The 11,698-nt window shown below is 39.9% G+C and overlaps 1 long non-coding RNA gene across 1 annotated transcript; it reads right to left on the reverse strand.

Annotated features, from left to right (window-relative positions):
* Positions 1-785: 785 nt before the first annotated feature.
* On the reverse strand, positions 786-11,342 carry LOC140468881 (uncharacterized). Its single transcript, XR_011955869.1, has 3 exons — positions 11,279-11,342; positions 5,534-5,668; positions 786-1,747 (listed from the first exon to the last, which is right to left on the reverse strand). It is a non-coding gene; the product is annotated as an uncharacterized lncRNA (long non-coding RNA).
* Between the last annotated feature and the right edge of the window lie 356 nt (positions 11,343-11,698).

Raw genomic sequence — 11,698 nt, forward strand, 5'->3', positions numbered from 1 at the left:
TTGCCAAATCACAGAAAACTGTTCCTTTGGTACGGCTGGAGTATATTGCATTTTAGTGCAATATTCATCAAATCTTTACCCCTTTCTAGTTGAATGAAGTCTTTGATGGAAGTACCTCTCTATGGCATGCAGACAAGTCCACCACACCAGCCTCATCCACTTCAAAGGCCTTGTCCCTCATTTAAGCATCAGGAGTGCAACGGGAGATTCTTCTCAGCCGTGAAGGTACTTGGGCCACAATTTCCATCATATACCATTTAGTCACAAAATGTGACTTCATCCTATAATTCAGTTATTATCAGTGCGCTTGATGTTATATCCATATCAAAACTCCCTGATTGATGCCACATCCTCACTGTAAGCAAATTGAAGCAGGGTATGGCAGAGGTGATAGGCCTTGAATACTGCTTTTGATCCAGACCAGTGAATATGGATTAAGTGTTGTTGGGTGGCAGGAAAAGCATGTTTACGTTTTCAAGGACATCATCAGATCTAATACCATGACTGGGCAATTATCCAACAGGAGCAATATTTTGAAGGTGAGACATTCTTTGGCACAATGTGCCCTCTGAACAGAGATGGCATACAGAGAGAAACATTTCTGAAAGTTGACCCATCATTGAGGCTTTATTAAATGCCAAAAGATGTGCAGATGGAACAACCCCTCATTGCCTGTGGTGTTTCCAGACTGGCACACTATTAAGGGCTAAAACTTAATCTTTTGCAACCTTTCCACCAATCAAAAACAGTGGGGTGATCTTTGGCAACTTTAAGTCCTGGCATGATTCTCTTGAAATACCATTATCATCTCCCAAAAAAAATTCATTGGGTATTCAAAGTAAGATTGACATACATTTTCTTTCTTCAAATGGGTAGAACCAAGCTGCTTCACCTGATATTTGAATGCACTGATAAGAGCGTCTCTTGAAAATGTTGAACCATCCATGACTAGCTTTGAAACATTGACTGAAAACATTCATCCTGCTGATTCTGTAGTGTTTGATATAGAGGCTCTTTCTTGATTTATGATCAAGCTGGAGAGGTACTTGGTGCTGGTTTTGGTCTTCAATCTGCACTGCAAAGTTTCCATGTTCTTCATGATGCTGCTTTTGGACTAACCCACCTTGTTGGCACTGCATCCTTATTTTGATTTTGGTAATTATCCATAGTTTGTTTTCACTATCATAATTTGTAGACCAAAGACTCTCAACAATATTGACACCTTTTTGTGCTTGAGACAATTTTAAAATCTATATAACTTGTTTTTATTGTTGTTTTTATTTGCTGGGTACTACCACCAGCTGGGTATTTCTGCTTTAGGTCCAAAAGGGATTGCAACACTAAATCACAACAGTGAAATTAGGGATTTGTATTATGCATTCTCTGCCTCGGTTGTCCTACTAGCCTTAAAATAGCTTCTCTGGCCCATCTTGTACAGCCAAGAGTCAGCCTCTGCTATCTTGCACAGTATATTTGCCTAAAACACAATCAGTAAGTGCGGAATCCTTAAGGACAACATAGATTATACCCCACCCCCACCATGTGCTGACATTAAAGCAATCATGGCGAGCTTATTTGGGAAGACGGACTGAAAATGATGTTAAGATGAAATGATATTCAATGAGACAACTCCAACCAGGAGACCAATGTTCCCTCGGTCAGTTCACATATGTCAAGCGACATGCAGTTGCATTGCTCTTTAGTTTTGGAAGTCAGTGTCTCACATGGGCTCCAGAAGTGTGCACAGCTGCAAGCAAAATTAGAGTGAAATAAAACAAAATGTAAGTGCTAGAGATTTGAAACAAAAACAAATTGCTTGTGAAACTTGGCAGATGTGTCTGTAGCAAGAAAGCAGAGTTAACATTTCAAGTCCAGCGATGTTTTCAAAATAATAATCATCAATTTCTGATTTTATTTCATAATTAGAGAGAACTTTGGCAGAAACCCCCTTGGTATGAATGCATCTTCTATAAAGTCAAATTTGGACCATCACTTTTCATGTAGCCAATGGCAATAATGAGGGCTTAAGTGGTGCTTGTCTGAGATCATGTATGAGAAGTCTTGGAAAGAAGACTGGCTTTCTTACATTGGCTGATCTAGTAACGTCATTTGCCTTTTTCTGACACTGGATAATGGTATTGGATTATTGATGTGGCTTGCCCTGTCCAAGCCACTTTGCTACTGAATCTTGACAGATCTCTTTGTTTCACTGTTCCAAAAAACACCCACCCTCATCTGTATAATCCCCCTGAAGTAGTCCTCCTATATCAAATATTTAAGGTAGGTTTCAGGCAACAGATTATTTTCACAGCCCATAATTTGGTGTCGGTAAGAAACTGGTGAATGATTTTTTTTCTCTCAGATTCTGTATTACTTTTAAGTCCTGCTGCAACATTAATGGCCTGGAGTGAGATATTAATCAAGCATGGTCTCAATACAGCATAGCCATGTTATTAAAATAAACCCGGCTCTAGTTAATATAGTCAGGTTTTCATTAGCTAAGGTGAGCATGAGTCACACGTTGGCCCAGTTGTAAAAGCAAGCTAAAATGTCTTTGTGAATAAATAGGCTAAAGTTCTGTTGCAGCACCTTCAAGTACTATTCTCTTCTTGCCTTCGGCTCTCTGAATTCTTTTTGGCAATTTGGATATTGCAAGATAATTCTTTTATCCAGCTCTGCATCAATCGGCGTTATTGAACATTCTGCCAATCCAAAGCAACTTTTTTCTGAATTTGACTTGAGATTTCTTGTTGCAATAAAAACTATTCCTATAACATTCAATCAGTTTGAAGGGTTTACTCCAGCCAACAAAGAAACATTCCTCTGAACATTTATCAGAATCTGCAATTCATCAAATTCATAACAATTTGTTCCAATTTCCCTCCCATCTCAGCTTCTAGAGGAGATCAAATCATCTGATATTAATTAACTGCATCAATAAATAAATTATTTGATTATCAATGGCCTGGCATATACTTTAAACGTGTAAATCAAAATCATACGATGTCCACAGGGCACCAACTGCCACTTTGGAGGCAACACAGGATTGAGTGTGTTCTCTGTCTTTTTGCATAGTTTCAGATGATTAGCTAGCTAAATTAAGAAGCTTATAGTTCATTTAATGTTGTGTTGGGCAGGGCAGAAGTTAACTTCTGACATTTTAGAAGTCTGCATTCTTACCATTGACCAATTTTGTTGGTGTGACTGCATTGGGTTTTGCTTGTAGCTGAGCAAGCCTATGCTTACAAGCCCCAGGTTCCCCAAACACTTCAGGAAATTAGATAGCGAATCTGCCTGATAATTATATCAGACTGTTAGTCAGATGACACTGGCTGCTGATGAGACAAAGCAGTAACTACTCTTGATGTAATTTCTTGGATCACAAACCACCAGCAGTGTATTGGACATGTAATATACAACACACAGACTGGGTTCTCATGAAAACAAATGATTAGATTACTTACAATGTGGAAGCAGACCCTTTGGCCCAACAAGTCCATACTAGCCCTCCAAAGAGCAACCCACGACCCAGACCCATTCCCCTACACCTAACACTACAGGCAATTTAACATTGCCAATTCACCTAACCTGCACATTTTTGGACTGTGGGAGGAAACCCACACAGACACAAGGAGAATGTGCTAACTCCACACAGACAGTTGCCTGAGGCAGGAATTGAACCTGGGTCTCTGGCAGTGTGAGGCAGCAATGCTAACCACTGTGCCATGTCTTGACATTTGTTAGTAAGACCAATTGGCTGAATTTCATTCATTCAGAAGACTTGGCACAGGAGTAATTAACAATGTCCAAGTTCTGTACCTGTTGGATAAAGTGGAATTCTCTGTTGTGGTAGCATCAACACTATCTGAAAATTAGGTGATTAACTATTTCACAACTCTGATCAAACCACTCAGCATTTTATAGAATATTTTGGATTTGGAATTGAAATCTTTAAAAAAATGAAACTGACTATGCCATTGGATTCTCCCCATTTTACATGTCCGATGCAAGTTTACAATGTATCTGCTATCGGTTAAGTGTTTATTAAAGTTGAAAACAACGTGAAGTTCCTGCTTTTTTAAATATCTGACAGGTTGGCATGAAGATATGACATAACTTTTCACTAAATTTTGCAGAGTGGAATTTCGCACAGTGAACTTTCTCGATTTATTTTTGCAGTTTATTCCCAGAGGCTTATCTTCCAGGATCTGTTTTTTGGTTTGTAGAAATCTTCTGTAATAAAAACAGATCTGTCTAGCAATGCAATGCTAACTTGAATAAAAATGGCTTCAGAATGTTACAATATTAATCAGTAAATGTCTAACTTCTGACAGCAGATGGCTGTGGTGTTCTCTGAACTGTTCTACCTCCATCTGGTGGTAAACTGTGAAATGTAAGTTAATTTATTCTGATTTAACAGACAATGAAGATTGTCATGTCTAAAATGAAAAACATAATTTCATGATTTGGAGATTAACTAATATTTTTAGATTAGAATCAGTTTAAACATTATGGCACAGACAACAGCACACAAGGGGCTAACACCTTCAACACATTATCTGGGCTGACATCAATTGTTAAAATTAACCTGAGAATGCAACTTTTTTTAAAAAGTTGTGTGATTTACATATGAAAGAAGTGAAACTAATATGGTCCTTCTAACAGATGCGAGACTTAAACAATCAAGGTGTCTTTCAATGTATAATTTCAGTTACATCACACTGTAAACTTTCGCTATAAATTCTGTATCTTACAATTGTGTACTCCACAACCACTTGATGAAAGGGCAGTGCTCTGAAAGCAATTAAACCTGTTGGACTATAAACTGGTGTTATGTGATTTTTAACATTATTATTTCAAGTGTTGATCCTGAACTTTGAAAGTCTAATCAGTGAAAGTAGCTGTTTTGTTTGAGACATAAGAGTTAATGCAGATATGGCAAGACCAATCTAATCTGCCTTTTATCATCACGTTACAGCCATAATGAACTTAATTAGTCATCAAATTATTCTCAATCAATTAATCCAATACCGACATGGATATGAAAGAAGGAGAATGTCACAAGTAGAGAACTCTTAACGTAGTTTCTTGGATCACAAATCACCAACAGTGTATTAGTCACATACCATACAACACAAAGACTGGGATCTCATGAAGACAAATGTCCTGATGTTTATTAGCAATACTAACTGTGATCAGTTAAGGACTTATTATAGATGAAAACTGAAAGTGAAGTTTGTGCCCTTTTAATAGCAGGCAGGTTGGCATAAACATATAACAACTTTTCATTAAATTATGAAGTTCAGTGAAATTTCCATAACTGGTCTGGAGCTCATGCAATGACAACATAGTCCCCTTTTCCCTTTAAAGAAAGGGAATCTTTTATTCTGATAACATGTGCAAGGATGCACACAAATACATTGAGCTCATTTTCATTAAAATTCATGTAAATATGAATCTTGTGAGGAAGTTAATGGGGGCTTTCTCTCTGTGAACTCTAGTGAGTGATCCCACACAGTTTTATACTGCTCACCTTGTTATGTGGGCACCATGACTATCATGCACCAGTGGTGGAGGACTCATCTTTCTGCTGGCAGGAATTTTGATTATGGCATCATGTTTAAAGTCCGACTGTGCACCAGGTCAGTCGCTGCCAGTCAGGAACAGCCTTTCATAGTTGAGAGAGAAACGAAAGAGAAAGGTTTATGAGGGCACATCTGTGGCACAGGTGCAGATTCATAAATATATTGTCACTTTTCATTATCACCTTTCTGATCGACTCATTGTAACTGCAGCTTCAAGAATCAAGCTATACATATGATGCATTCTTAGAGCCAAACCCAGTTGGAAACCTGTCAAAGGGAGCGCTACTCTTTCCCTAATGCCTTTTGTAGCATAAAATAGCATCATTGTTCAGGACTGACCATGACTTACCACCCCCAACCCACTTGGAATGACAACCCTGATTGACATGTGACCAGACCCTAAGCTGATCTGTCTGCAGCTCCGACTGATTGAGCATTAATCCTCTGGTTGCACTGGACCTGCGGGGCTGACCATTATCCAATCCCTAGATTGGAATGACATGGAACCAATCCCCTTCCAACTCCACCTACCTCTAACACCTGACCAACAGTGTGCAAGCCCCTGGACTGATATTGGACAATGCCCTTGACTTAATGTGCCCAACTGATGATAGTCCCCCTTGACTAAAGACTATTTCCTTAGGCTTTGAGACACAGCCATGTGGTTCAAGCACATTTACTGTGTACGTCATGTAGAGGCTGGCACATGTGGTAGGTCTGACACTGATCTAACGCAGTGCCTACCAGAACATATCTACTCCCCTTGACAAAGGAACCAGAGGACCAAAACTGTTCACAATATTCCAGATACAGTTCAAATCATGCCTTGTATAATTTTAAAGAGCCTTTCCTATTGTTATACTCCATTCCCTCTGAAATAAAGAAGAGTATTAATTTTGCCTTGTCCATTACCTGATCATAGAGTCATATAGCATAGAAACAGACCCGTTGATCCCTTAGCTTTTTAAGTTTTATGTGAGGGCTCCCATATCCCTCTGTGGTACAGCTTTCTGCAGTCTATCTCCATTTCTAAGGGTGGCATGGTGGTTCAGTGGTTAGCACTGCTGTCTCACAGTGCCGGGGACCTGGGTTCAATTCCAGCCTTGGGTAACTGTCTGTGTGGAGTTTGCACATTCTCCTTGTGTATGTCCAAGTGCTCCAGTTTCCTCCCATAGTCCAAAGATGTGCAGGTTAGGTGAATTGGTCATGTTAAATTGCCCACAGAGTTAGTTGCCTCATTCAGGGGGAATGGTTCTGGGTAGGTTGCTCTTCGGAGGGTCAGCATGGACTGGTTGGGCCAAAGGGCCTGTTTCCACACTGTTGGGAATCTAATCATTTTAATAATATTTAGCTCCTCTCTTCCTCCTGCCAAAGTGTATAATCTCACATTTTCCTACATTGTATTCTGCCTGTCATAGGGTTCTCCTCCATTGGGATGACTATCTTGCAGTATAGATTGTGCTTTGGTCTTGTTGTTAAAACATCAACTCTGAACTCAGGTGGATAATGAGGAATGCCTTCACAACCACAAAGAACAGTGTGGTTTGCTCACATAACGTATATCATATATTTGATGAAGAGTCACTGGACTTGAAATGTTAACTCTGCTTTCTTGCCACAGACGCTGCCAGACCTGTTGAGTTTCACCAGCAATTTCTGTTTTGTTTCAGATATACCGTCTGCCTTTCTGTCCAGTCTTTATGTTTATTAACATTGTTAATATTGCTATTTACATTGTTGCAAGACCACAGACTTGCACACAGTCTGGGTGCTGTGCACACAGATGTCACGTTAGATTATGCGTACATAACTGACTGTTTGTACGCACTATACTGACTCCATTGCACTGAGAGCCTGACTGAAAACAAGGGGAATACCTTTACATTGTACATCACAAAATGTGATATGATGTAACTGGCTTAGAGATGCACTGCCAAACTTGTCTAGAATCTAGGCAATAACGCAACACCTATTAGAGTTTTGTTTTATTGAGTAGAACAAAGAACAACGAACAAAACAGCACAGGAATAGGCCCTTCTGCCCTCCATGCCTGTGCCAACACATTTTGCCCTTCCATATTAAAACTGGCTTCACTTACAGGATCCATATCTCTCCATTCTATTCCTATTTATGTTTACGTCCAAGTGTTTTCTTGAATGCTGCTATTGCGTCTGCTTCCACCGCCATCTCTGGCAGCATGTTCCAGGCACTCACCACCCTCGGTGTGAAAAACCTGCCTTGCACATGTCTTTTAAACTTCTCCCCCTCACTCCTTGTAATTGTGTCCTCTGGTAATTGACCCCTCCACCCTGGGAAAAAGTCTCATACGTTCCATTCTATCCAGGCCATTCACAATCTTATAAACTTCTATCAGGTTACCTCTCAGCCTCCAGCGTGCCAGTGAAAACAAACGCAGTCTATCCAACCTTTCTTCATCGCTAAAATTGCCCATACCAGACAACATCCCGGTAAACCTTTTCTGTACCTCCTCCAAAGCATCAACATCCTTCTGGTGGTGTGGTGACCAGAGCTATACACAATATTCCAAGAGTGGCCTAACTAAATTTCTAGAAAGCTGCAGCATAACTTGTCTATGCTTATACTCAATGCACGTTGTATTGAAGACAGGCATGCCATAGACCTTTTTCACTACCCTATCTAGCTGCAGTCTCACCTTCAGCGATCTGTGAATCTGTATACCCAGATGCCTCTGCATGTCCATACTCCTAAGGGTTGCGCTATTCTCTGTAAAATTTCTACCTGTCCTTGACTTTTCAAAATGCATCACTTCACATTTGTTGGGATTAAATTCCATCTGTCATTTTTCTGCCCATGCATCCAGCTGATCTATATCCTGTTGTATCCTTTAACAATCCTCCTCACTATCCACAACTCCACCAATCTTTGTTTCATCTACAAACTTACTAATTAGACCAGCTACATTTTCCTCCAAAACCTTGATGTAGATCACGAACAGCAGAGGTCCCAGCACTGATCCCTGTGGAACATCACAAGTCACAGCCCAGCATTCCAAAAAGCATCCTTCCACCACTACCCTCTGTCTCCTATGACTAAGCCAGTTCTGTATCCATCTTGCCAGTTCACCCCTGATACCTTGTGACTTCACCTTTGGTACCAACCTGCCATGAGGAATCTTGTCAAAGGCTTTACTGAACTCCATGCAGACAACATCAGCTGCTTTTCCCTCATCAATCACCTTCATCATCTCCTCAAAAATCTCGATCAATTTAGTGAGGCACGACCACCTATGCTGTCCATCGCAAATAAGACCATTTGCTTCTAAATGCATATAGATCTTGTCCCTGAGAATGTTTTCCAATAATTTCCCTACCACGGATGTGAGGGTCATAGGCCTGTAATTTCCTGGATTGTTCCTGTTACCCTTCTTAAACAATGGGATAATATTGTTTATTCTCCAGTCCTCTGGGAACTCACCTATGGCCAAAGAGGATACAAAGGTGTCTGTCAATGCTCCAGCAATTTGTTTTCTTGCATCCCTCATTATACTGGGATAGATCCCATCAAGACCCAGGAACTTATCTACCTTAATAACTTATAAGATGCATAACACCTCTTCCTTTTTAATAGCAACTTAGCTTAGAAATTTGACACTCCCTTCCCTGAGATCACCCACCACCAATCCCTTCTCTTTGGTGAATACCAACAGGATGTATTCATTCAGGACTTCACCTACCTCTTCTGGCTCCGTGCATGTAGATTCCCTCCTTTGTCTTTCAGTGGATTAACCCTTTCAATGGCTACCCCTATTGTCAAAGAGCCTTGGGATTCTCCTTCCTCGTCTTTGCTAATGACTTTTCATGATTTGTTTTAGCCCTTCTAATTCTTTGTTTAAATTCTTAGCTACTTTCCTTATAGACTTCAAGGGCTTCGTCAGTTCGCATCCTCCTAGATTTTATTGATGGTTCCCTTTTCTTTTTGACCAAGGTCACATCCCTGGCCTTCCAAGGTTCACGTAACTTACCAAACCTATCCTTCATTCTCGCAGGAATGTGCCACTCCTGAACTCTTATCAACTGCTGTTTAAAATACTCCCACACGTCCAAGGTGCATTTCCCCTCAAACAGCCACCTCCAATCAACATTCCCCAGTTCCTGCCTCATTGTTGTAGTTCACCTTCCTCCAATTTAACACCTTCACCTGCTGTTATCGCAATCCATGAGTAATTCAGCTTCTTGGGTTTATTCTGCCATTTAATGCAATCATGGCAGATCTCATCTCAGCCCCAAATTCACTTTTCTGCCTGTGCCACCTAACCATTTAACCCATTAATAATTAAAAATCTGTCTATTCCCTCATTAAATTTATTCTATTCCATAGATTCACCATGCTTCGAAAGAAGAAATTTCTTGCCATCTCTGTCTTAAGTTGACTAATACTTATCCTAAAACTATGACCTCTCATTTTAGATTGCCCCACAGGAGGAAATATCCTTTCTATATCTAATTCATCAATCTATCTTGGCATTTTATATACCTCAATTAGATCTCCATTCATTCCACTAAACTCCAAAGAGTATAGAGTCAAGATTAGAGTGGCGCTGGAAAAGCACAGCAGGTCAGGCAGCATCGGAGGAGCAGGAAAATCGATATTTCGGGCAAAAGCCCTTCATCAAGAATTCCAAAACGTTGATTTTCCTGCTCCTCGGATGCTGCATGAATTGCTGTGCTCTTCCCGCACCACTCTAAACTTGACTCTAATCCCCAGTATCTGCAGTACCCACTTTCACTTCTGAAGAGTATAGACCTAAATCGTTCGATCTCTCTTCAGAAGACAACCCCTTCATCTCAGAAATTAATGAAAATCTAGCCCAAAATGTCACAAGAATTATTCTCACAATATCTGCACATAGAGGGAAAACTGGCCAATCATGGAAGCTCATGATTTATTGTTAATATGGTGAGTTGTAGTTTACTGTGTTAGAATATATGCCTTCATTTAGTGCACTTTATCTGCTAAATCCACTTGGAAACAGTCTTCCATGTTAAAGGAAGAAATAATGATGTTGTATTAGTCTGCATTGCCTGTTTGGTCATGACTCTAATAAGAAAGAAACCATTCATCTTTTTAACATTAGTTGTAAAAATACTGGAGCAGAAATTACAAGTTGTTTACTGAGCAAGGTGCTTGAAGGCAGAGAGTCATAACCTGAAACCTTCGGCAATACATTCAGACAGAATTGACAATCCTAAATTCACGGTCTTGTCTGAATTCATCATTGGATTATTTCCGTGTAACTCATCCCATGTATCACTCAGTGACAGGAGTTAGTGTAACTAGCACAGATCGTTTAAAACCTTGTAGACGATAAAAAGAAACCTTTTGAAAAGCACAACATTAACTAATACATTTGATAAGCCAAAACTAATAAACTTAATCTGTCAAACATTTAACAATCCCTCAACAAATCATTTCAATTCCTTCAAAACATTTGTAGAGAACACTTTCTTTATTTCACCAGCAGGAAATTCCTCGCCGTTTTCCAGCCGTGCATTCCTTGCCTTTGGCCTTGCATCAAACATGGTCCAGATTTATTTAAGATGCAATCAAAATGCACACACACACACTAAAACCTTTTTTTTGCCAACAGATATCTGTTTTGAATTTCTGTGCAGGTCTGGATTTTAGCAAACAGCTTTTTGAAAACAAATTACCTTAATGTGTCGGAGAAAGTGGCATTTCTTTCTTCAGCAAATTCCGAAAGGCCCAGTGACCTTGAGACTGGCATTTTACAGATTGAGCCAGTGATGCTATTACTAAAATAAACAACATTAGGAATGTTCACTTTCTAATGGGCTAAACACATTCCAAAGTAAACAGACTGAATAGGCTTCAATGTTTAAAAAGTCCTGAACAAATGCAGCAAAGGAATGTGACCCACTTAACAGCAGGAAGCTTCTTCCAATGTGGGCTAAGATGCAATAGCACCAAGAAGGATGGCCACTGAGGTCTGTAGTATCTGGCTGCTACTCAGTATGGTACTGGGGAATTGAGAAAGAGCCATTTTTCTATGTATGATTAATCAGAGAAGGAATGGCACCAACAAATGTGGGGAGTTGTTAGAACTGCATTTG

This window comes from Chiloscyllium punctatum, chromosome 48 (assembly GCF_047496795.1).
Source record: "Chiloscyllium punctatum isolate Juve2018m chromosome 48, sChiPun1.3, whole genome shotgun sequence".
Taxonomy (NCBI): Eukaryota; Metazoa; Chordata; class Chondrichthyes; order Orectolobiformes; family Hemiscylliidae; genus Chiloscyllium; species Chiloscyllium punctatum.